General features: G+C 41.2%; 1 long non-coding RNA gene across 1 annotated transcript; it reads right to left on the minus strand.

The window, feature by feature from the left end:
• Positions 1 to 7446: 7446 nt before the first annotated feature.
• Positions 7447 to 22504, minus strand: LOC106017915 (uncharacterized). Its single transcript, XR_002403387.4, has 2 exons — positions 21078 to 22504; positions 7447 to 8751 (listed from the first exon to the last, which is right to left on the minus strand). It is a non-coding gene; the product is annotated as an uncharacterized lncRNA (long non-coding RNA).
• Between the last annotated feature and the right edge of the window lie 705 nt (positions 22505 to 23209).

Below are 23209 nucleotides of genomic sequence, written 5' to 3' on the forward strand. Positions count from 1 at the left end.
TTATAGTCTTAAATGTACAGCTTTTCAAGGACCACTCTGAAATGGAAACACAATTACCCTAAGGTTTTTTAATTTCATGAGCATGTCTTTGGCGCTAGTTCTAAGTGAAAACTTTTTGATAGAAAACTTGCATAGCTCTTATAGCAGGTCTCTGACATACCATATTTTCATTGTTCATAAAGTGCCAGTTCTTCCTGCGATGGCAAGAAGTATCTGACTGTTTCTTAAACTGTGATTCATGTAGCCATTTGTACACGGTCACAAGTAAGTATGCGAAGCAAGCAGATCCAATTTTACATTAACCCATACTGACACAAACAGGAATGTATTTTTCTCTAGTGAAGAAGGGAAGTGTCAAGCTTGGAGTCAAGTACTGTTTACTGCTAATGGACTTTGGGCTGGATAAACTAAAGGGTTTAGACATTAAAACCCACTAAACTCCACCCAAACATCTAAGCACAAAATGCAGAGCCTGAAAATTCCCTGTCAGCTGCTGCCTATTCATCCCGAGGCACATGCTTCCACATCTAAAATTCCCTAGGTAACTAAACATAAAGTAAATCCAGAAGAAAACAAACAAACAAACAAACAAATACCTAAGTTCCACGGGGCTAACCATATATGCCACATATAAGCTCTATCTTCATTTACATGCTGGGCAACATGCTGTCACAATTAGCCCTAACAGGAAAGGTGCCTTTATCACCACATCTTCATTCTGCATGGACATAATGGTACAAAGATTGTAGCTGTGCACAAAGCAGTAGAAAATATTACACTGTTATCTTTCACAAAGAGCTCTAGCAACTGTTCTCTGTCCCCTCTGAAGGCAAAGGCACCAGACTGGATGTAACTATTCCTGCATGGCTCTTGAAAGAGCCTTTTCATTTGTTGCTTTGAGGCTTTAACACAACCAAGAAGGGAACTGTCTCTTTGGTCCTGGAAGAGGGTAGCAGGACAAAAATAGATTACATACATTTTACCCACTTGTAAATAACTAGTAACTTGATTTAAGGATCAAGCACTTCTGTGTTCATTGTACTATGGCAATGTTTTTTAGTATGCTCTTTAAAAAGTCGTGCTACTGAGTTACAAAGATGATGTTGGGGAAACGTGCTGGAGCTATGTAAACCACAAGTTCGTACACTTCGAAGACTTTTCCCAGATTTTCTGTTTGTTTGTTTTTTAAAAAAATGCTTTTTATGTTCCTGCCTCTTGTGACATGCTGTAAAGAGATAGTAAGATTTTTCAGAGCAAGAAAACAACTTATTGGTGTAATATAAGTGGCGCACTTTGGGAAATCTAGTAATAACTAATAAAATAATATTACCTCTGTTACTTTGTCTCTGCTTCTACAAAATAGCATAATACTAATCATAATATGAAGCATATAATGTTTGGTTCTCAAATAGTGTTTTTCAAGAGAAAAAAGTTAAACATAATCAGTGACTCATACAGTCTATTACATACACACACAAGGGAAAAAAGTATGATAGTGTTACCTGTTACATGCCTGGGTTATTGATATATGGCATAAAATGATAGCAGCAGCAGTTGGTAACGATGTCACTAAGGGTAGACACTGCAGGTCTGCTATTTTCAAATGCAGTTGTACACAACCATACAAACTGTTGTAGTCTAACACAGCTTATGGTAAATTAAGACATCGCATCCTAAGAACCCATTAAGGGATGCTTTTACTTTGACCTACGTGTCTTCTCACACTTCAACCTGATATTTCTTTTATAGGCTATTCTCTTCTAAATTTCTAGTCCATGGAATACTGGCTGATATTCAGAATGTATTGAACATTGATTTCAATAGAAATTGTTGCTTAGCATCATGAGTAACCTGAGTTTAAATTTTATGAACAGCAGCATCCACAGAGCTTTTATGACCTTCCCTCACTATCGCAGTTTGCTTAACAAAGTCACTTCTTTGAACTCAGGAAGTCATAAGTAGAATAAGCCTGAGATTTATACTTTTGTATAATGCCTTTTCCTGCCAGACAATGCTCATTAGGCCTTAGTCAGAATTGTTTTGTTATCCTTCCAATAAATGCTTAGTAAACATGAAGCCCAGTAGCAGCACAGAGATTATATGATGGAAAGCCAGGATGAAATTGAACACCAGTGGTTTCTTTATTTAGATCTTAAATTGATGAGACTCTACTCCACTTTTGTAAGAAGCATTCAGTTATGGAGTGCTGTAGTATTCATCCCATATACAAGAAAATACTTGGTCCAGTAGCAACTATAGTACAGATTATCAGCTGTAGTACTGAAAAGAGATTTAGTCTTGGTACACGAAAAATACGGCACTGCATTTTTTTTTCTATTAATTGGCAAAATATGGTGGGTTATATTAGACATGGTGACGTAATAATAATAGTAAATGTTTTCTGTAGAATATCACGGGTGCAAGTACAGCTTCATTTTATTAGGCTCAAGATGCAACCCCGGCAGTAGAAAGATAATTTTTGTTAATTACAAGCTATGCTGACATGCAGAACAAGAAATTTGCACTTTAACCCCTAAAAATAGGCCTTTGTTTTTATCTTTAAAGCCTTTCTCAGGTAAAAATCTCTGTCTTTTGAATACTATAATTGTACCTCATAAATTGTTGTGTCCTCTATCCAGACTACGGGAGTATAAAGCCTCCTTGTCAACAGCTAGCGGGCAACCACTACTTCATCATTCATAAATATTTGTCTTGAATCTATTTTATTACAGCAGGACTACAAGTAGAATGCATTTATCCTGTGTTATGCTCATAGTGAATTGGAGCCACTGATTCATCTGCTTGATAAGCTGATTTCATGGCTAAAAATAATTATGTGTACCAAGTATTTATTTCATTTCAATGCAGACATTAGAAGTGGTCCTGATGTTCTAAAGACCAATTTCTGAAAAACACTGCATTCACAGCAGAGAAGACAGCTGAAAAATACTGGAAGGTTCTGGTCTCCTCAGCACATATGTTAAACTCACAGCAAATATAGTCAAGTATAGGGTTTTGTTAAAAAAAAATAATTGCAAAATGCACAGACTGCTTCTGAACCATAATGTGGATACACTGTCTGCCCTGTGTTTTTGAGAAGGCTCATGGGATTCAAAGGCCGCAGACGCTGGCTGGCACTGCAGATAATATTTTTAAAGCTGATGAAGTCATCTAACCACACCATTCCCATTTAAAATTCAGCATGTATCTAACTTCATTTGTCAGAAATACAGCTAAACTACTGCAGATTGTAAAGCGTCCTTTCCCAATAATCTGCATTTTCACAAGCCATCACAGAAGTCCCACATGGAACAATGCACACAGGCATGCATAGCTTCACATCAAGCAAGTTAATTGTCACTAGCAAACCAAAATGGATTGTTAAATCTACAAACTGTTAATATAGCTCCTCTATCTCAGAAATAGCCCATGAATATAGATCTTAATACAATGAATGTATTCCCCATGCATTGCAAAGGCAAGCTTCACAGCAGTTTAATTGCATTCTCTGAGTTGCTTACAGACTTTTGGGCAAAGAAGTAATAGTAAAGAGCATCTTACTATTTGTGAGAAGGAGTCATGGAACTATTTGGCTGAAACAAGAGGAAATATTCTACCTGTACTCAGAGCAAAAGGTAATATATTTGCTAACAAAGATCTTAATACAGTATATGCTCGATTATTTGTACTGCAAAATGAATGAACAATCCAGATTTGCAAATGCTAACCTTGAAGTGAGGACAATGGCAGGCTTTACAGTTCAAGACATTGTCACTGATCTGTTTTCCACAAAACACAAACAGTTAGAACAACAATATGCACAGCATTCCAGGATTAATGTATATAATTACCACATTATTTCTCAGGATCTAGGGGCATGGAATAATAAATGTACACTATACATATTTTAAAATCATTCATAAAAGAATCCGCATCGAAGACTGTAGAGCACACATGAAAGCACTATTGTGACTGGTCTATAATTAAGTGGTATGACTTTGTGCAATACAGACCAGATATTAAGCTTCTCTTAAGTATAATATAAAAGGGACATACTTTTATTTCAACTATCTCAACTCAATATCATTTTTTACAAACAGAGTTCACATGAAAGCGGTAGTTGCAGGCATCTATGTGTACAAAGAATAAGAGCATAAAGAACAGATTTAAGATGTTATCATTAAGACTTGTATCTAGGAGATTACGTAAAGTCTTTATTAGTTTTTTAGACCTGGAAACAAATTAATTGATGCTGTTGCTATGATTCAGCCATCAGCTAGACTGATTGTACTCATTTTTGTCTTAGTCTGTTATTATATTTAGGGAATGAAAATAAGCAGTGTGATGCTTATTCTAAGTGCGTTACTCAGTGGCAATCCCCCCATTTTATACTAAGGAGCAAAATATGTTTAATATTTCCTTTTATAGCTAACTATAAGTTAATAAGAGGTATAGGGCCACTAAGTAGTACCAACACCCAAGAATACCTATTCTTTATCAAACTTTTTTTTTTTTTTTTTTTTTAAATAACAGTTTTAATACCTATCAAGGAAAACACCATCAAGTGTTTTAACAGAGGTTTACAAATCACTTCCCTATTAGGAAAGAACCCTTATGTTGAATCCTGTGCTGTGTGTATTAATTGTTAATAACTACCAAAAACACCTGCCCACAATGAGTTCCAAGCCTCCCTGTGCCATCACAATACACAGAAATTAAGTGTAAATGGCTACAGAGAACTCGATTTCCAGCTGCAGGAGCACATGAACTCAGACAGGACTAGACATTTTCCTACATGCCACAAGCACACACACGGAGATGCACATGCATTCAGAGCTGCAGACACAGCTCCAGAGCTCTTGCTCTTCACCATGTGAAATATCAATGATGTGCAGGTAATTAACTCCCAGGAAGAGAATGAACTATCAAATTAAATATGTTAGTGAGGAGCTGTTGACTCCCTTGAGGGTAGAGAAACCTTGCAGAGAGATCTTGACAAATGGGAGGGCTGGGCAATCACCAACATTATGGAACTTAACAAGTACCAGATTCTGCATGTGGACAGGACAACCATGGCTGTACATACAGACTGGGGGTGAGAGGCTGGAGAGCAGTCCCACAGAAAGCTGTCTGGGGTTTGAACAGGAGTCACAAGTGTGCCCTGCAGCCGCAAGGGCCATCTGTACGCTGGGGTGTATCAGGCTCAGCGTGGTGAGCCAGCTGAGGGGAGGGATTGTCTTGCGCTGCACTGGGCGGCCTCACCTTGAGCACTGTGTGCAGTTTTGGGCACCACAGTATAAGGACATAAAACTATTAGAGAGTGTCCAAAGGAGGGCTGCAAAGATGGTGAAGGGTCCAGAGGGCAAGATGTATGAGGGACAGCTGAGGTTACTTGATCTGTTCAGCACAGAGCAGAGCAGGCCGAGGGGAGGCCTCATGGCGGCCTGCAGCTCCCTCACGAGGAGAGTGGAGGGGCAGGCGCTGAGCTCTGCTCTCTGGGGACAGTGACAGGACCCGAGGGAACAGCATGGAGCTGGGACAGGGGAGGGTCAGGCTGGGGGTTAGGGAAAGGTTCTGCACCCAGAGGGTGGTCGGGCACTGGGACAGGCTCTCCAACGGAGTAGTCACGGCATCAAACCTGCCACCACTTATTAATAAGCCAGCTTCCACTTTAAACATGCATCAACCTCTGAAAACTGCAGCCCCAGCATCTTCAGTGAAGAAGAGGCACATACGGATTAAGAGCACTGAAAAGAATATGAGGCTGTACAAGGTGACCCAAATAAGGATGGGCTGTCACACAATTAGAACATTCATCCTTCTCGGGGAGCCTCTTGATTTTGTAATTAACTTAGTTTGAATGAGTTTACTTCTTGCAGGCTCTGTACTGCTAATGAGGCATCCAGCCCCTGAGGAACACATACCTGCACAGACCTTGCAGGATATACTTTAATGCAATTTTAATTCTTACTTGGTTAACTGTTAGACCTCCTCAGATGCACTGAAAAAAGAATACCTGGTTCTGCCTGCCCATATATGAAGAGCACCCAAGAGGTACAGTCAGATGAAGACAGAGACCTGAGTTTTTAAATTAATTAGTATCAGGTAACAGCCACTCCTACTTTCAGTGAGACAGGGTAGGTCAGTATACAATTTTCCAATATGTTGGACTCAGGGATTATACTGGTCTCTTTCCAGCTTTCTCCCCATCCACTCATTCATCACTCTGCGAGACAAGACATGACAGTACCTCCCAGGAAAGCTGGCAAGTGGACAGCTGGACTGATAGGCAATTAAAAATAACATTAAAAAAACATTCTAAAAAAGGGAAAATATCTATTTTAAACCTTGTTTTATCACTGATCCAGCTAATACTTTAATGGTTGTATTACCAGAACTAGAGACAGTGACCTTGCAGCGTGGGAACAAGCAGAGGAGGGAGAATGTTAGGAACTGGAATTTTAAGACAGCTTTGCCACTGAAGTCAGCCTTGTGTCTTCCTAAACACTCAGTCTGGGGGTTCGTTCCTCACCTGTCCTGAGGGAAGCATGGCCAGAACCATGCTTCATAGAACTGCAGTGGCTAGTCCACAGGCCGAGACAGGGTCTTCAGCCTGATGGCAGAAGATAGTCCGTTCAAACTTCCTGAAATCTAGGTCTAACTTGCATAATCCTGCTTCTTTACAGCAGCAGGGTTTCCTTGATAGTCATATCTCACTCAATACTGAATGTACAACCACAACAAGATTAATTTCAAAAGCTAAGCTAGAATAAGAAAGGAGGTTTTCTATCCTGAAGTATGGGTGAAGGTTCAGTGACCAATAGTTTCAGTCAGAATCTCTGAACAATTCCATGTTTAAGACTTGTTACTTGTGTCTTTACTCCAGATTCACATGAATAGCTTCACAACTAAAACATGGTATTTTCCACTTTGCTATTAATATTTGTCAACAATTTTTATTTTTATTATTTTTATTTTTTCCTTCTTGTTGGGCACAGGATGAGTTCCTGAGCCTCATTTGCCACAGTATTCTGCTATAAGGACATGGCAGCTGCCAGCAGTAGTGAATGTGGTGTTGGGTACTTTTCACAAGAGGACAATCTTCCTCATCTTCTGCAACAATAAGGAGATTATCCCTGCAGCTGCATGTGCTGTGCTGCAACCCAAAACTTTAGGAAATCGACTAGATGCATCAGACCAGCAAAATGTCATCTTATTTTTTCCTCTGCTGGGGTCTTATTTTTTAAAAGCAAAATTTTTCCTAAGCTGCCCTGATTAGATAGTACTAATGTCATTAAGCTAAATTGGTTCCTTGGGAGATGTCCCAATTAAATGGCTATCCTAATTAAGCACATCCTGATTAAGCAGAAGATCCTATAATTATAATAATAGCGTGTAATAAAAACTGGCCCATAGTTTTGTTCAGACAGAAAGCATTTTGCAAGCCTTATTTACAGGAACCACTTTATCCAGAATTGAAACACAACCAGCTCTTGGGTGAAATGCTACATCTGCTTAACAACGTTTGGTAGAACTAAACAGTCTTTCAGGGCAGGAAATGAACAATTCTGCACCATACTGACAACACAGAGAATATTATGATAAGGCAGAAGGCACTTAGCCAACAATTGGGACTAAGTATTTTGGCTATTCTCAGCAAAATTGTAGCAGTATTTATGAATGCTGCATATGACCACAAGCACACCCAGAAGTGACTTCTATAGAAGCCTCTACCGTAAAAGTTTAAGTTCCATATTAAATGGAGGACAAGTGCCTCATGTTGAGCTTTTGGCTTACAAATATCCAAAAAAAGATATCCTGTTCCTGCGTTAATACCATGGACTTTTCTTTGCTTACAATACTGAAAAGAGCAATACAAGAAGCCAGGTACAGTCTGGTAATAAGTACAAATGTGAAAATACTAGCAAGTCCATTTTTACCAATGAGCTCTAAATCCAAGATCCCAACCCTCTGTACTTATTGTAAATGTATGTTTTTTGAGTGCTACTGTACCAAGGGGAATTCCTACTGTGTATTTTCAATGCTGTTCATGATCCAGCTTGCATAGTTGTGTTTTGCTGGCACACAGCTCTGTTATGGACAACCTCATTTCTTAGTTTGTCCTACATAACACTACAGGGATGTTAAGTGACCCTTAGTAAGTAATGAGAGCCAGACAAACAAATCTGAACAAACATTCGTAGTTATTAAAATTACTTTTTTGGCCTCAGTAACAAAAGAGCAGAAACAAACAGTCAATATGAAGCTCAAAGGCTCAGAACTTTTAGCTGATGAAGATTGAATTAATGTAGACATGAACAGCCATCAGCTGGTAAATTATCGGAAAACAAGAAAATTAGAAAAGACTACAACAAATCATTGGTCCAAGGAGTATCTCCAACAACTCTCTACAACTCTCCTAATTGCACTGCCATTATCACATCTGAGCATCTCAATGCTCAAGCGCTTCTGCAATATCCCTTTATGCAAGAGCAGTTCCAGTGCTTCAGCTAGGGCTGAAGCTGTAATCGTGTGGGCCTGGAGGCTTAAAGCTAGCACCATAACTATGAGGAGCAGAGTCTGACCCCTCTGTGGACTGGTGAGCACACGAGGTGCCTTGAGGTGCTGCAGACCACAACACCAAGCTAGAGAACTGAAGCCATCTCCTCAGATAAGATCAGTACAATGCAATTCCCAGAGAACAATTCTTCAATTCCTTGTTCATGCTGTACCAAGCTTGCTGTTGGCCTCCTGCAAAAAGAAAAAAAACTTTCTTTACACATAGCAATATGCAATAGCAATATGCATCCTGTATGCATAGCATAAATAGATTTAGAGTGTTCTTGAAGTACTGCAGAAACATGCTTTCCTCGGAGCACTTTCTTTGTATGTGGGAAAACAAAGATCTTGCAGTAGTTTACACTAACTCTTGACCCATCCATACCCTTTTAATATCCTCAGGAACGCCAGCCATTTGGATTGTCATTAACCAGAAGGGGCTTAGAAGTCAAAAATCCCCAGGAGACTTCTCAGCACAAATGGCCCTTACACAGATCAGACAAGAACAACAATACCCTGAATCTATTTAGCATCCTGGAGGGGAAAACAACAGTATTTGTCCCACAAGCACGTAAATGTTGTACACCATTTTATTGCCATAAATAAATACAAATAGAAACCCCAGAATAAGATGCAAGGACTGCTGTCCAGTATGGAAAATGCAGAAACTAAAGAAATGTATGTATCTCCTGATCCAAAAACAAAGTAAGGCTTTTACTTTATTTCTCACCATGAATAGCAGTGCGGCACAGATTAACCATCTCATTTTTTTTGCCTATTATGATAGCCAGAAATTACCACAAGAGAAGTGGTCTGGAAACTCATACAAAACTAACCTAGCATTGCTCAGAAGAGAGGAGAATCTGACCGTCTACATCCCTCAGCAATAAAAGAGCTGGCACATGAAACATGTGTAGATCCTTTCCAAACCAGGGACATAAACAATTCAAATATTTATAAAATTAGCTTCAGTGTTATATAGCATTTCTAAGCAAGTGTTGAAGAAAAGTAAAGTTTGATCCTGGAGGTGAAGAGGCAAAAACGTAACACAAATTTACCACAGGGAACACATGCCAAATTAACTGGCATGCCTAATTGATATTACTAACCTTATTAGGACAGAGTGGCAAATTTAGTGTCTTTGCAAGTACATGAAGCATTATATAGGGTTTCAGAGGAGAAACGACTAATAGGAACATGGAGAAAGATGAGAATTTAGGTAAAAAATAAAGCAAACAACTATTAAGGACAGTTAAAGATGCTAGGGGTTATGTAGAAATAAAACTACAGGCTGGACACGCACCCCCACTGGAGTGATCTTTTGGATGGACCTTGTTTAAGATTTTCTACTGTGACTGTGACATTAGACCTGGGAAAGTGTAAGTAAGCCCTGCTGATGACAGTTAGGTTAGAGACATCAGCAACATGGAAAAGGATAGGGCAATACTAAGAAAAGGCACAACTGATACACTGTGAAACTTAATAGAAAATGCAAAGCCTAAACAAAGATCCTAGAGCTGTTTTTAAATAAGTTGTATGAAGGAGGGCAGAAGGCTCAGCAGCCAGACCTTGCCAAGTGTATGAGGAAAACACTGCCATCCCAGCATTACTATGGGGTCATGACATGAGGCAGCTGTGAGAATTGCAAATGCAATCTGAAGATACATAAAGCAAAAAATGTGAAATAGTTGACAAAAATGGCATTGTGCTAGGACTTTATGCAAAATGCCGTACACAGTTGTTGACACTGAAGAAAGAGCTACAGAAACCAGTACAAGCTGCAAAGTAATATCGCTAAAATCAGAGAAACAGCAAGTCTATGTAACAAAAAAAAAAAAAGGCTACAAGAGTTTACAGTCCTGTACTCTGCTGCCCAGTGGTTGGGATATCAGACTGACTGGCACAGTCTCACTGTCAGCCCTGCCTTCCTTCAACCCAGCCTGACAAGTCACTAAGAGCTCCATACCTTCCTATGTCTTTCTAATATGCACAGACAATAAATATAGTCATTTTGCAGAAGCCACCTGTGGCCAATCTTCCCCAGAACAGCAATGGCTTGGGATTTCCTCCTTTTTAAGGAGATAGTGTAAGTCTTTTAGCAGTTCTCAACAGCAGCACAATAACCACTCTCTTTTCACTCCTAGTAAGGGCAGAAGATCTTTCTTCAGAGTAAATTCCTTTAGATAGAACCATACGAAGTCTCCAGACCATCAGATGAATATTGCTGTATGCAACCAGTGTCTGAGAATAGGACCTTGGAATAAAAACATTAAAAAAACATTTGGTTATATCTCCAACAATAATTACTTTATTGGGAAATACACTAAACTTCTGTAGTAAAGACTATACTTGCTTCCTGCTTCTTTTCAGACTCACCTTCCTCAAGAACTCAACTAAGAAGCCAAAGCCCAGCCCCTGAAATAGCACAAATAAAGGGCAAATCTTCTGGGACCTTCCCTAGCAATTAATACTCAAGCTTAATTATTTTAGATTGGAGTTACACAAAGTTTGATTTTTCTCACCTCTCCATGGCCTGAGGTCTCAGGTGATGATTTTATACCCAGGTCTTCCCAATAAATTGCAGTTAATATGCTTCCTGATTTTATGACTGTTTTCTACATTAAAAAAGTAGTAAAAAATGCACCATACTTTAAAAGCTACTTTCTGCAAAGCGTGAGGCATTTTTGGAAGCACGAAGAAAGCTTCACAACAGTCTTGAAAGCAGGGCTAAGGTTATGATAGATGAAGTGGCAGCTACCCCAGTAGGGGAGGCTGGAAGAGTATTTTATTTTCCAAAGCCTATTTCCAGGCACTCAGAACTTGCCCAGCCTTTGGGAATTAACATTTGGCTGAATTAAAGGCAGAGTTTCAGCTGCTGTAAAGCAGCAGAGCACCACCAGAGCCAGCGAAACACATTTCACTCCTGTTAAGTGGAAATGGCCTCTGCAGCTCTGCAATGTCATTTCCACAGGGGGAACCAGGCTCGAGCTCAGATACTGGTTAGGCCCAGACCTAATCAGTTTTTGAACCATCCTGAAGCACACGTAGTTAGCAGGCTATTTCATTCTTCATTTCACGGAGACATCCTAAACTGGAAACTCAGGCATGAACAAACTGGTTATTTTTAATACATATACATACCAAGTGTATCTGTGTTACAAACTTATTTTGTAACAAATAAGCAAAATAGTGATCATTTTCCACCTGCCAGAAGTTGAATTTTGCTCAAATTTGTATTGCTAGGTGATTCCACAACTATAATGATTTTTTTTTCCTTAAATCAGGATTTAATTTTCAAAGGAAGAAACTACCTCATAATTTGGGAGTAACCCTAAGAGTACCCTTCACCATTCATGTGAACCTGCTGAATTTTTTCTCCTGACAACCTCTTGTCTCACGGTCTAAAGATCAAAGTTGTCTCCTCATAATACTACCAGTCTTGTAGGATGGACAAATGCTAATGTTTCCGTTATTATATTATAAAAGACATTGTGCAGGCTCTGTTTTCTTCAACAGGCCTTCTGTTACATTGTAAGAGCTTCAAAATTTGAGGTGAAGTTTCCTGCCTGCCTTACACACCTTGGCAAAACGGGGCCTCGTTCCTCCATGTGCCACAACAAAAACACTGCTATTACAGTGGTCATCTTGGGAACAGACATGAAAGACTAGAAGAAGCTTTTCTTCTGAATCAAAACTTCAGCCAGCATGAACTAGGCTTCTAATGTGAATTTTCTACTGACCTGGGTTCAGATTTTGGCAGGTCTGGTGCTGTACTCAGACAAACCAAGATGCGCTGGTCACATAGCCTGGGCTGTGTTAGGAGTTAAAGCAAGCTCCATACTGTGTTTTAGAAACCATAAAGGCTTTGTCCACACACAATAACCCATGGGACCCTTGAACAAGAGAATCTGAGCTCTCAGTGCATGGACAAAGTCACAGAGTTGGAAACCACTCTTAGGGACATGTCCTGGTATCCACATTTAGACTGTTAGAAGTCAAAATCTCATATTGTGTATGTTTATAGGGAAGTCATATAACACAAGCTATAGGAAAAGCAGGACCAGCTAGTAATCTGCCAGAGGTTGCACTAGCAGATCCTTCTGGAGGGCCCCTTCATATTGCAGTAATTCGGCATCTACTTCTGTTTATTTATTATGATAAGCACTTTATATACATACACTTTATTAATAAAGATGCTTAGCCTCCACACCTGTTATTAAAATCAATGAGAAAATAAAGTCCCGTGCACCTCTCTGCATATGACCATACGTCGTGATCTTGAGAAAATGTTGACTGGACTGCAGCATCCCAACTTCAACAAAATCCATGGTCCTCAGCCCTAGCGCTGAATCTGTGCAGAGAAATTCGCCTGCCAGGACTAGAGCCCAGACAAGCTGGGATGGTAATGAGTCCTTTTAAAGTGAGTTATTTCTGTGGTAAGGTTTCTATTTCCTTTGCATACAACATCAAGGTCTAATTGATGATTGCGTGCTAAAATTAACAAGAAACATGAGGTTTTCTGCCTTTTTTTTTTTTTTTTAAACCAGTTTATTCTAGAGGAAAATGATAAGTATTTTAGGAGCTATGTTGCAAGTCCTGAATGTCTTGACCCCTGGGATTACTTAGCCTTAACCCTAGATGTAGTAACTTCACCCTGTCCTCAAAGCAGAAATGTTGTTGTGCTTGGCAGGCTGTCCACATCAGCACAAACTTACGAAACTTCAGAATATAATGTTTCCAGTGGTCCTCAGGTGAGGGAAGTGTCCCATTGATCATTACTGCAGATCTTGGAAAGGCTGACAACCTCATTCATTAAAATGACTCACAACAAATATTTTTTAAAATAATTTTGGCTTCTCTTTGAAAGGCTGTCGGCTCTCCCAAAGTAGGGCCTGTGGTGTTTAACTCTCAGTTCTTTAGCTGGCAACCCACAAAAACCATAGGCTATATGCAGACAGAGCTATTTGTTGTTGCAAGGTTGTGCTGTTGCTGCTGCTTTGTTTCACTGGTGAGCAGGCAGGAGGTGAGTCTGCAGAGCTTTACAGGTTATTTGCTGCATAGCCACTTCATCAGGTGGCATCACATCAAGGCACTACAGATCACCTTTGCACTGGAGGAGAAAACTGTGCATAACTAATTTTATTTATATGTTATACACAAGTCCTTGAAATGGGGTGGTTATGAACCAAGATAATTTGAGAGGTATGCGAGGCTCAATCCAAACATCAGAACTCAGTTCCCAGGGAGCAACAAGCCTAAAGAGCAGATTCCAAGTAGACAGAAAGGCAAATCTTGCCACAGCTCTACCCAACATTGCAGCATTTTTCTTTAGAGTTCAAACTCCATTGCCCCAGTCAAAGAGAGCCAAAAACTAAACCAAGCTGAACCACGGTAAGTTCTGCCTTATATGCTTTGTAAACATCGCTTACCTTCCAGCAGACTTGATGTCTGACAAAACCTCCACCTCCAGCAAGTGAGGATTTCAATTTACCCAGAATGCAGGAATCACGGGGACAGGGACAGCACAAACTTCCACTGTCCTGACATTGCTGCTGTTCTTACTCTGGGGAAGGGACACAGACCTTTTCTTCACCCCCCTCATGTCAGATTAGGACTAATTATAATGGAAGTTGTTTAAAGACTGCAAATATTTAGCTGGTTCCACAGTAAAAGTATGAGAAACAGCTGGCAAAGTACCAGCTTTAGCCTTGGGAACCTGTGATTTTGTTCCTTGCAGTATCACAGGTTTCCCATGTGACAACAGGTACAGCCAAGCCTTAATGTAGGGAGTAGCAACAGTCCCCACATCCACTTAGTTCTATGCTCTAAAACAGAAGTAAAATGTAACAGAAGTATTGGGAGGACAAACACACACCAGGAAGTATTCAGATACCACAGTAAAGGTGTTATGTAAACACCTCCAGTTAACAGCAAGAGATGTTTGCTCTACATGATTATCATCGTGACATCCAAAACTCACTGCACCACATTTATTTATCAGCAAGACACAATCATAAAAACATCATGCCTTCCAAGCACTATGACATTCCCTTCCTGCAGATGGCTGGAAATGTTCTTAGATACAATATTTGCAATTAGCTTGCTGATGAAATTAGTGCTCTGAAATGGTTAGTTTTATAGATGCCTATGTTGCTCCCTCTGTGGCTATTACTGCTTTAACCTCTTCGAGACCTTGGCTGAGAGAATCTTCTCAGGACTGTTTTATTGAAGGAGCATGTCAGAAAGAAATACAGTCCAGCACAAGTGGAGAGAAAAGGTGACATCCCTGGGTGGATGATTTCCCTGGGGCTCTGATGATCTGTGGTCTAATCCACTGCTTCCTGTCACTTGTCTCCATTTCTATGTCTGGCCCTAGATGAGGACACGCAATGGGAGACCTCAGTGTCATCAGTGATCCTGGTGACCAGCTCTGGCATCTCCTATTTGCATGAGTACTCATCTGTCCTGACAAGTGCTTCCTTGCTCCTTTCAGTTACTCTCCAGGAGGGTTTTGGGCACGTGTTCAAAACATTCAGGAAAAATGCCTCCACCTGCTGCCCCTGAATTCCCCAAGAGAACCGTCCTGGTGCACACGCAGCTGAGGGCACACACTACCCTTTGCCTGCAGACCCCAGAACTGGAAGCGTGCCAGTGATGGCAAGGATCTGGCCAGAATACAGGGACAGGCTTCATGGGGCACATCAGGGATCTCTGGGGGTCCTATACTCCCAGGGAAGAGTTCTTTCACTTTGCCTTTGTTCACTGCTTTGTGCCATTGGGATGTGCGGGAGCAGAATCTCTTCCATAGGAAGCAGCCAGGAAACTCACAGGTTAGTAAAGTCTGGATTCCCTTTTTGCACCTAAGCCCATCAATATTTCAGACTGGTTTTCACCTTTCATTGACAATAAAGTAAATCGCTAGTAAGTTCTAAAGTAAATTGTTAGTAACTTCTAATCTGAACAAGGACATGAATCAGATAGCTCCTGCTCATTTTTGAATACTGCATTATGCCCTAATTGATTGTCACTGGCTAATGGTTCCATCAATAGGACATGCTCCCTGGAAGGATGACACATTTCTGAGAAATTTTCAACAGACCCAAGCATGTGTTACTGATGAGCTAGGAGAAAATAGTCTGGGTCTGGTTACAAAACATGAGGTCTGAAGTGTTTTTATTGAAGGTCTGCCAGTCTTTCTGATTATGGCTCCCCTCTGAGATAAAGTATATTTCCCCCGAGGCAAAGGATTTAGCTATGGCACTAACCTGCAGCTCAGGAGAGCTGTGCTCTCTCCTTGGTTCTGCCTCAGGTGGTTCAAGCAGCCCCTTGGAACAAATCTGCATCCTTTGGCTACAGATCTTGAGAGAGGTTCTCTGCTGGTTTGTCCCCAGAACCAGCTCATAGCCAACTCAGGGAAGTGACAGAGTGAAGGAAGCTACCACAGCAGCTAAACTGGATCATCAAACCACATCTTAAACCCCTTACTTTCTGTGTGGCTAGCTCTACCACCTGTCCCATACGTTGGGGGATCTTTCTATTTAAACTCAGCCTTGAAGCAGGAGTTTCCCCTTAACATGTACTCGTGCAATGCCTCGCTGCACGGGATCTGGTCTTCGTTGTATGCCTAGAGATCATAACCACTTGTTAAGTAGTCTCACAAAAAATGAAAAGCATTCAACTGCTGCCAATAACCACGGCTGCCCAGTAGTGCTCCCTCTTCACTGTAGTATTTGCAGACCTTTGGAGAACTTTTCCATCTTCTCCTGTTTCCTGCAGGGATATTATCTGTGCTTGCAAGGATTCAATTAATGCCATTGATGGGGAATGTTGTTCCATTCATCACCAGCCACTGCATCTAATGAATAGGATAATCTAATTCTCCCCAAATAAATATGACACCAAATTAAAAGAGTTCATAAGCAGCCTCCAAAATGGAGTGAGTTTGTTTCAATTTATTGCCTTTTAAATTACACTGGATCCCTCAAGTACCAACCTCGCTATAAACAAGTCAGTGACTGAGGTTGAAAGTTTATTATCACAAATGTTTGCCTCTATTTATATTAGAATTGAGTATTAGTATTAGCTGGAAGAACAGCAAAAGGAAGGTCATCCAAATGCCACAGTTTTTAACCACAATTTTCCTAACCTAGTGAGAGAGCTTTAAGGCATAATGCATTCATGACAATTATTTTTGCTGTATTTACTGTCACTAGAACATTTAACGAAGTGGCTATGACCTGCCATTAGAACATGTGAAAAGTTCACTAGGGAACCGGAAAAAAGTAATAATGCCTACTTGGTGCTTGGCTCATTTAAGAAGAGACTTCTCTCCCTATCCTTCACCAGAAACAACAACAACAAAAACACACCCGCAGCTCTTCCAGCTTGTTGCCAGGTCTCATTTCCTTTGGGAAGCAGCTGTAAGACAGTTGATTATGTACATGAAGATAGATGATCTTGTCAAGCTCTTTGAATTTAGCCTTGAATTTCAGGGTCCTATATTGTCTGACTAGCTTTTCCAGATTACTTGGCAGGAAAAAAGGTAAGTAGTGTGGCTGTGATTTCTTACAGGATGATCTAGTCAAAAAAAAAAAAAAAAAAAAAAAAAAAAAAAAAAAAAAAAAGAAGGAAGGGAACTGAACTAGAGACTTAATTCAGTGCTTACAAACTGTATCTTATTGGATCACCAGTTTCTTACTCTAGGCAATATCCAGTGCTTCAGAAGAAACAGATCTTGTTCTTTACTGCTTGAAAATCCTATTTATTTAACAGCTTTTATCATGGCATATGAACACTTTCCTGAAATTAATTGATTTAACCTCATTAAAGACAGTTCCAAGAAGATGTACCTCTATGTGGCTTTTACAGTTAGCACATTAGTCATGGCAACACAGCTGTGCTTTAAAAATACAGAGCTATCAAATCTGCAGAGCAAAAAACTGCCTTGTGTAGGGATTTATTTTATTTTTTCAGTCCCAAAATCGTGAGAAGCAGTAAGAAATAAATGGATTTGTATAATGATTTGCAAACACTGCAGAACATTCTTCATTTCAGCCCTGGACTCTGACACTAATGTGTGATGTGGGGACTCGAAACCCTTGTCTGCCTTGCCTGCAAGAAAAGAGCTAAGGCTGAGATGATGATGGTATGGGAAAAAGCTATGAGATCTTGTTGTATCTAAGCAGTAATTGCTTGAACTAATAGGAATGATTGATCTTAGGAAAAGTGGTATCTCTATTTATTTATGAAGGATTTTTATTATTATTATTATTATTTTTGATTATAGGATAGCAGAGTATTGAACTAATATTATCTTAGCTTAGGAAAAAATGGCACTGAATAGCTTCTGAACAATAAGCTGCATTTGTAGTTGCTTGGCACAGAGAGTGAATACATTTCTACACCTTCCTTTTGCTCCTTTCCTGCTGCAAACTAGAAAGCTGACCATGACTTGGTATTTCTTACAAAAATATTTGTCATTTTGTCTGTTGCTTCCTAGCAGAGTAATGAAGGCTAGGGCAAAAAACCTGGAAAGTAAAGGGAAACCAACTAACAGATGAGGGCAGAAGAGCTGCTTGGTGATTATGATATGCTTCATAACCTTTGATCTGAGAGCTCTGGCAAAAGTAGAGGTTGGCATCAGCTGTACTCTTCTCTTTTTGTCTAGCTCTTCTGTGAGTTGGTTTTTTTTTACTGTTAAACTCATGCAGAATTTAGCTCTCCCTACACCGGTCTTTTCTGTTAGAGAGGACAGCTCGTGAAGTTTAAAGCAATCAGTCTTTCCTCCCTTATAAAGGACATCAGCTTTTATTATGGCTAAAAGAGATCTTCTGCTCAGTGGCTGAACCACAAAACTGAAGGGGAAACAGGTTGGTTGGCTTAAACTAAAATACAAATTTAGGAGATATATAGGAAAGTTAAAAAATATATATTCTGATGCAAACTGAAACATTAAGCATTTTCCCCTCCAAAATGTCATGTCTCAGGTTCAGATTAATGAAACCTTTAAACAATTGTTTTTCAACATGAAATGTTTTTTTGAAATAAAATTGCCATTTTAAAATCAATACATGGAAATGTTGACTTTGATTTTTCCCTATTTTGCTGTCTGACATTTATTTATAAGCCTAGTTTAATTTAATTTATGTCCCCCAGATGCCATTTTTCAGTGAATACACTACTGTCAGTGACATTTTGCCCAGTCCTGATTGTGATCCTACTCTTGAACATGGCCACACATGACTCAGTTCCTGCTTGGACTGTAACTCAATTTCAAAGCTTACTGTCATCTATAACTCCAAAGAGCAATTTCAGCTGAAATCCTTAATTGAATTACAGAGTTGTATTGCATTGCTCACTATTTATTAATAATATTGTGCCTACAACATATCCTGTTCTTCATTACCACAGAGAGAACAGTACTGGTTCCTCTGTGGGATCCAGAGCTATTTATTTCTCCAAATGTTAGATTCCTGCATGCACAGAGTCTAAAGAAGCCTGCATTTCTTTTGTAGTAAGTACTTTTATCTAGCCAGTAATGCAGAAAAGGTTTCTCAGGATTATAAAACCACTGGGAGTATCTACATGCCTTATACACCATAGAAAAATACCACCATATACATTCTTCAAGTTTCAAAGAAATTCGAAGCGTAATGAATAGTATCCAGAAGACTTGAACTCCCATACCAACACCACCCTTCGGTCTCAGGTACACGACTTTCTGACATAAATGCCAGTCCTAAGCCTTCAACAGACGTGAGCAGTCCAAAGCACGATGCAGATGCACTGTGACTAACTGAGATTTGGAACAGGAAGGGATATTGGGAAAACAGAAGCACAGCTTGAACATATCATACTTTCTGCCAAATAGACAGGAGCCCAGGTCCCCAAGGCTGACTGTTTCTATCATCTTCTGGGAGGACAGTTGAATATAAATCCCAAACTATGATTTATTTATTTTTTTTCCTGCAGCTTAACATAAGTTTATTTAGTAAACAACAAATTCTCTACTGATAACTTCTTGGAAACTCAGGAACGAGTCCTTTGAGTTCAGATATATGACACCAGAAGACTGAACGACAACTACTTATAAGCCCAGTATTGTTTGCAGTGATGGGAATGATGGAGTGACCTTGTTTACATGTGGTCATGAGAAGAGGTCACTGCACTGCGTTGAACAAAACATCTCTGTGCTGCTGTGGTATCCCAGGCACGGGGAAGTGCTGCACTTACTGACCCTGACCACTACAAGACTGAAGAGTTTTGAAGTCAGCTTGGGCATTCAGGTTCAGGGCAGAAGTTGAAGGAAAACACGCTATGTCTTTGGCATAATCCCACCTTTGCATCTCACAGGTTCTACTGTCTTCCCTTGCAGGGAAGACACCATCCAATAGGCCACAAGGAAGACCTCCAGTTTTGTCAACAGATGGTGACTTTGTCAAAAAAATGGGCTCCTTCAAGAAAGCCAGATGAAAACCCTCAACACTGGAAGACTCTCTTATCTCATCTGGATGCCTGTGGCAGGCAGTACTTCCTCACCATGGCACATTACAATAACAAATTGACACTAATTCACCATTAATTTATGAATTTAACAATAAAAAAGCCTACATTTCCATCCAGTAAGGCTTCCATCTGCCCAGCATGGAGGATGCTCCCCCCTTGGGTCTCCCTTCTGCCCATCACAGAGTGACCAATGGGACTGTACACACTAGCATAACCCACCTCCCTATGGAGCTCCCTGCACACCATGCTGTCCTGCATTTTAGCAAACCCACCCTCTGCTCTGAAGAGGAGGGCTGCTGTCTGGGCTGCCCCACAGATCCCCCAGTGCCAGCTCTCGTGCCTCACCTGGAACTCTTTCCCCAGACCCCCCAGCTCCAGCTCAACACTATACACCACCCAGGGGTACTTCCATGCACTGCTGGGGAAACCACAGGGAGCCAGGAAGACTGAACATCATTTTCATGTTTTCTTCCACAAAAAAAAATCTTAAGGGTGGGGAGATGGGAAAGAAAACTCCCACTTTGCCTCAGATATTTGCTGATGTCTTTTTTCACTTCCCAACAGGAACGATGGCTTTACTAACCTCAATTTACACACTTAAATATACTTTACCCTCAGATGACTGCAAACTATTGCAAAATAGAAATGCAAATGAACCCAGGCCTACCCAATCTTTTCCTCTGCTCTCCAGAAGTACCAGCAATGAGACACCTCTTCTGCAGGGCCTTCTCTTGCCCATGGCTGGCCACTGCCTGGGGATCCTGTGGTCATTCTTTGGGATTCTAGGCTATGTCTGTACTGGGATGCTGGAAGAATCAAGCAATTACTACCTCACCACCTGTCTCTGGAACTGGAGCCTTTGGGGTTAAACGTATTTTAATTTACATGCCTTGACATCATACCTTGAACAGATTTTTGCGAGTTTTCATCTGGATCACAAACAGAGATAGTAGCTAGATTCAACCATCACCACATACACCCAGTCATGAACTGAGCAGAGATGCAGTCAGTACCTGCAGCCAGCCAGGGGGCACAGCAAGGTGCAGCAGGGCAGCTCCCCAGCTCCACATGCACAGCTCTGACCACAGCACAGGCAGCCAGCAGGGCTGGAAAAGGGCTAGCGTGGCAGAAGGCATGCACCAGTCTTGAGAATTTCTTGCAGTGCCCCCATCAGAGGCTGTGTTGCCTTTTGCTTTGCCGAGTTTATCTTGATTTTTGTGCAATAAAATTGTGTTAATTAAACTGTGGATGAATAGAAAGGCCCTAAGTCAACATTTGCATTTGGAAAAGACTGGTTAGAACAGCTTAGGAATTGATTCCGCTTTATTAAAGCACCTGTTCACCCGGGGAACATTTTAGCAGCAATCAATATGTAATTAAATCTTTATTGATGTTTTACAATTGCTTTGTTTCCCAGCAATTATGTTGATAGAATCAGCTTCTCTCAGTTGTTCCTCCTTCCCCAGCTGATCCCATCACCTGTGAGCCCTGGGGCACCTCACCTAACACCTCCTGGCCTGTTGTAGGTATGTGGGCACCACCATCACACCCAAGCCCACCGCACTAGGCACGTGCCAATCAGCACAGAAAGCCAGCCTCTGGCCTGAGTAACCAGGTACAGGGGCTCCAGGATGATTTAAGTACAAAAGTTTCACTGAAACCCACAGAACAGGGATTTTTTTTTTGTTTGTTTGTTTTTGTTTGTTTAGTAGTCCATTGGTCTGCCTCTGGGTGACTCCTCTTTTCAGGTGACGAAGAAGAAACTGGCAACATCCTAGCTGGCCTCTGTGTTGTTATTGAGGATAGATTGTGATTCCTGAGAGTTAAGGCAAGGGGTGAATGCTATGTTTGTGTGGATTGGTTGGTAAGGGGATGTAGGAAGATGGCTAGTAGGGCAGGGACGGTTCAAGTTCTATAGGTACATTGCTCAGAAAGGAAAGTGGGTGATATTGGTGGTAGGGAGATGGCTGGACCAGGTGATCTTGAAGGCTGTTTCCAACTTTAATGATTCTATGATCCCTTGCAGCTGGGGTCACTGGTCTCACTGCCTGCCCAGCCTCCAGAAATGCAGACATTGTGGGTACAAACTATTTACATCATTCACACTCCCTGCTTTGGCAGTTCCAAATTCCCTTCTGGCCTGTCCTGCAAAACACCCAAAACATAGAGGCTCTGGCTCCTATTTTCACTAACGCCTCATCATGGGGATCTGGTCAGAAGACAGCAGTTCTGCAGAGCCCCTGTGCCACACAGAGGCACACAGCTGCAGGGTGAGAGTCAGCGGACCAGAGCAGAGGTGCAGTGTCAGGAGGGGGACACGGCCAGAGGACACACCACAGGATTTAGACCAGCCGAGAGCTCAACAACGCCAAGCTGGACATGGAGCAGGGCCTCGTCCTCCTCCTCGCCCCGCATCCCTCCCGCCGCCGGGCGCTGAGGCCTGGTCCCTCCCGGCGGGGTGCAGCGCGGCCGGCCCCCAGCAGGTGGTGGTGCCGGCACGGCTTTCCCTGCAGCGGCTCCTTCGGGGGTGCTGCCAGGGCCGGCTGGGAGCTGGTGTCCTGAAAACCAGGAGGACCCTGGGCTGTGGTGCCTGGAGCAGGCCACCATGCCTGGGCAGAGGCAGGTGGCAGCCAGGGTACAGCTCTGCACCACCCGCAGCACCTCAGTGGTGCTCCATGAGTGCTTGCGGCACCTCTGTCCCGTTAGAAAAACTGGGACAGCCCCCCAAAAAAGTGAGCCTGGGGGAGATATTAAAAGGCCTGGGAATTAAAAATATTTGGTGAGAGGTTAGGTGATACATGCTAATAGACCTAGCAGTTACAGGGGGAACGAATAGATAAACTCAGCGTAGATAAACTGAGGTTGAAAATAAAAAATCAACCACAATACGAAACTATCAGGAAGTTCAGAAATATGCAATGAAGGCAATTTTCTCTCTCACTAATGTCTGTAAAAACAACCGAAAATCTAGTTATTCACCAGTAGCAACCAGGACATTTATGACTCAACTTGGGTGAATATTTTCCCAGGAAAAATAAGAAAAAAACAAACCCACAGTTTTTCCATTTAGAACATTTGCATAAGAAGCTTCTGATTTTAGGGGTGAGAAAGAGACTTAGCAGAAAGAGCATGAAATCTGCAACCC

The sequence above is a fragment of the Anas platyrhynchos genome, chromosome 6 (genome assembly GCF_047663525.1).
Source record: "Anas platyrhynchos isolate ZD024472 breed Pekin duck chromosome 6, IASCAAS_PekinDuck_T2T, whole genome shotgun sequence".
NCBI lineage: Eukaryota > Metazoa > Chordata > Aves > Anseriformes > Anatidae > Anas > Anas platyrhynchos.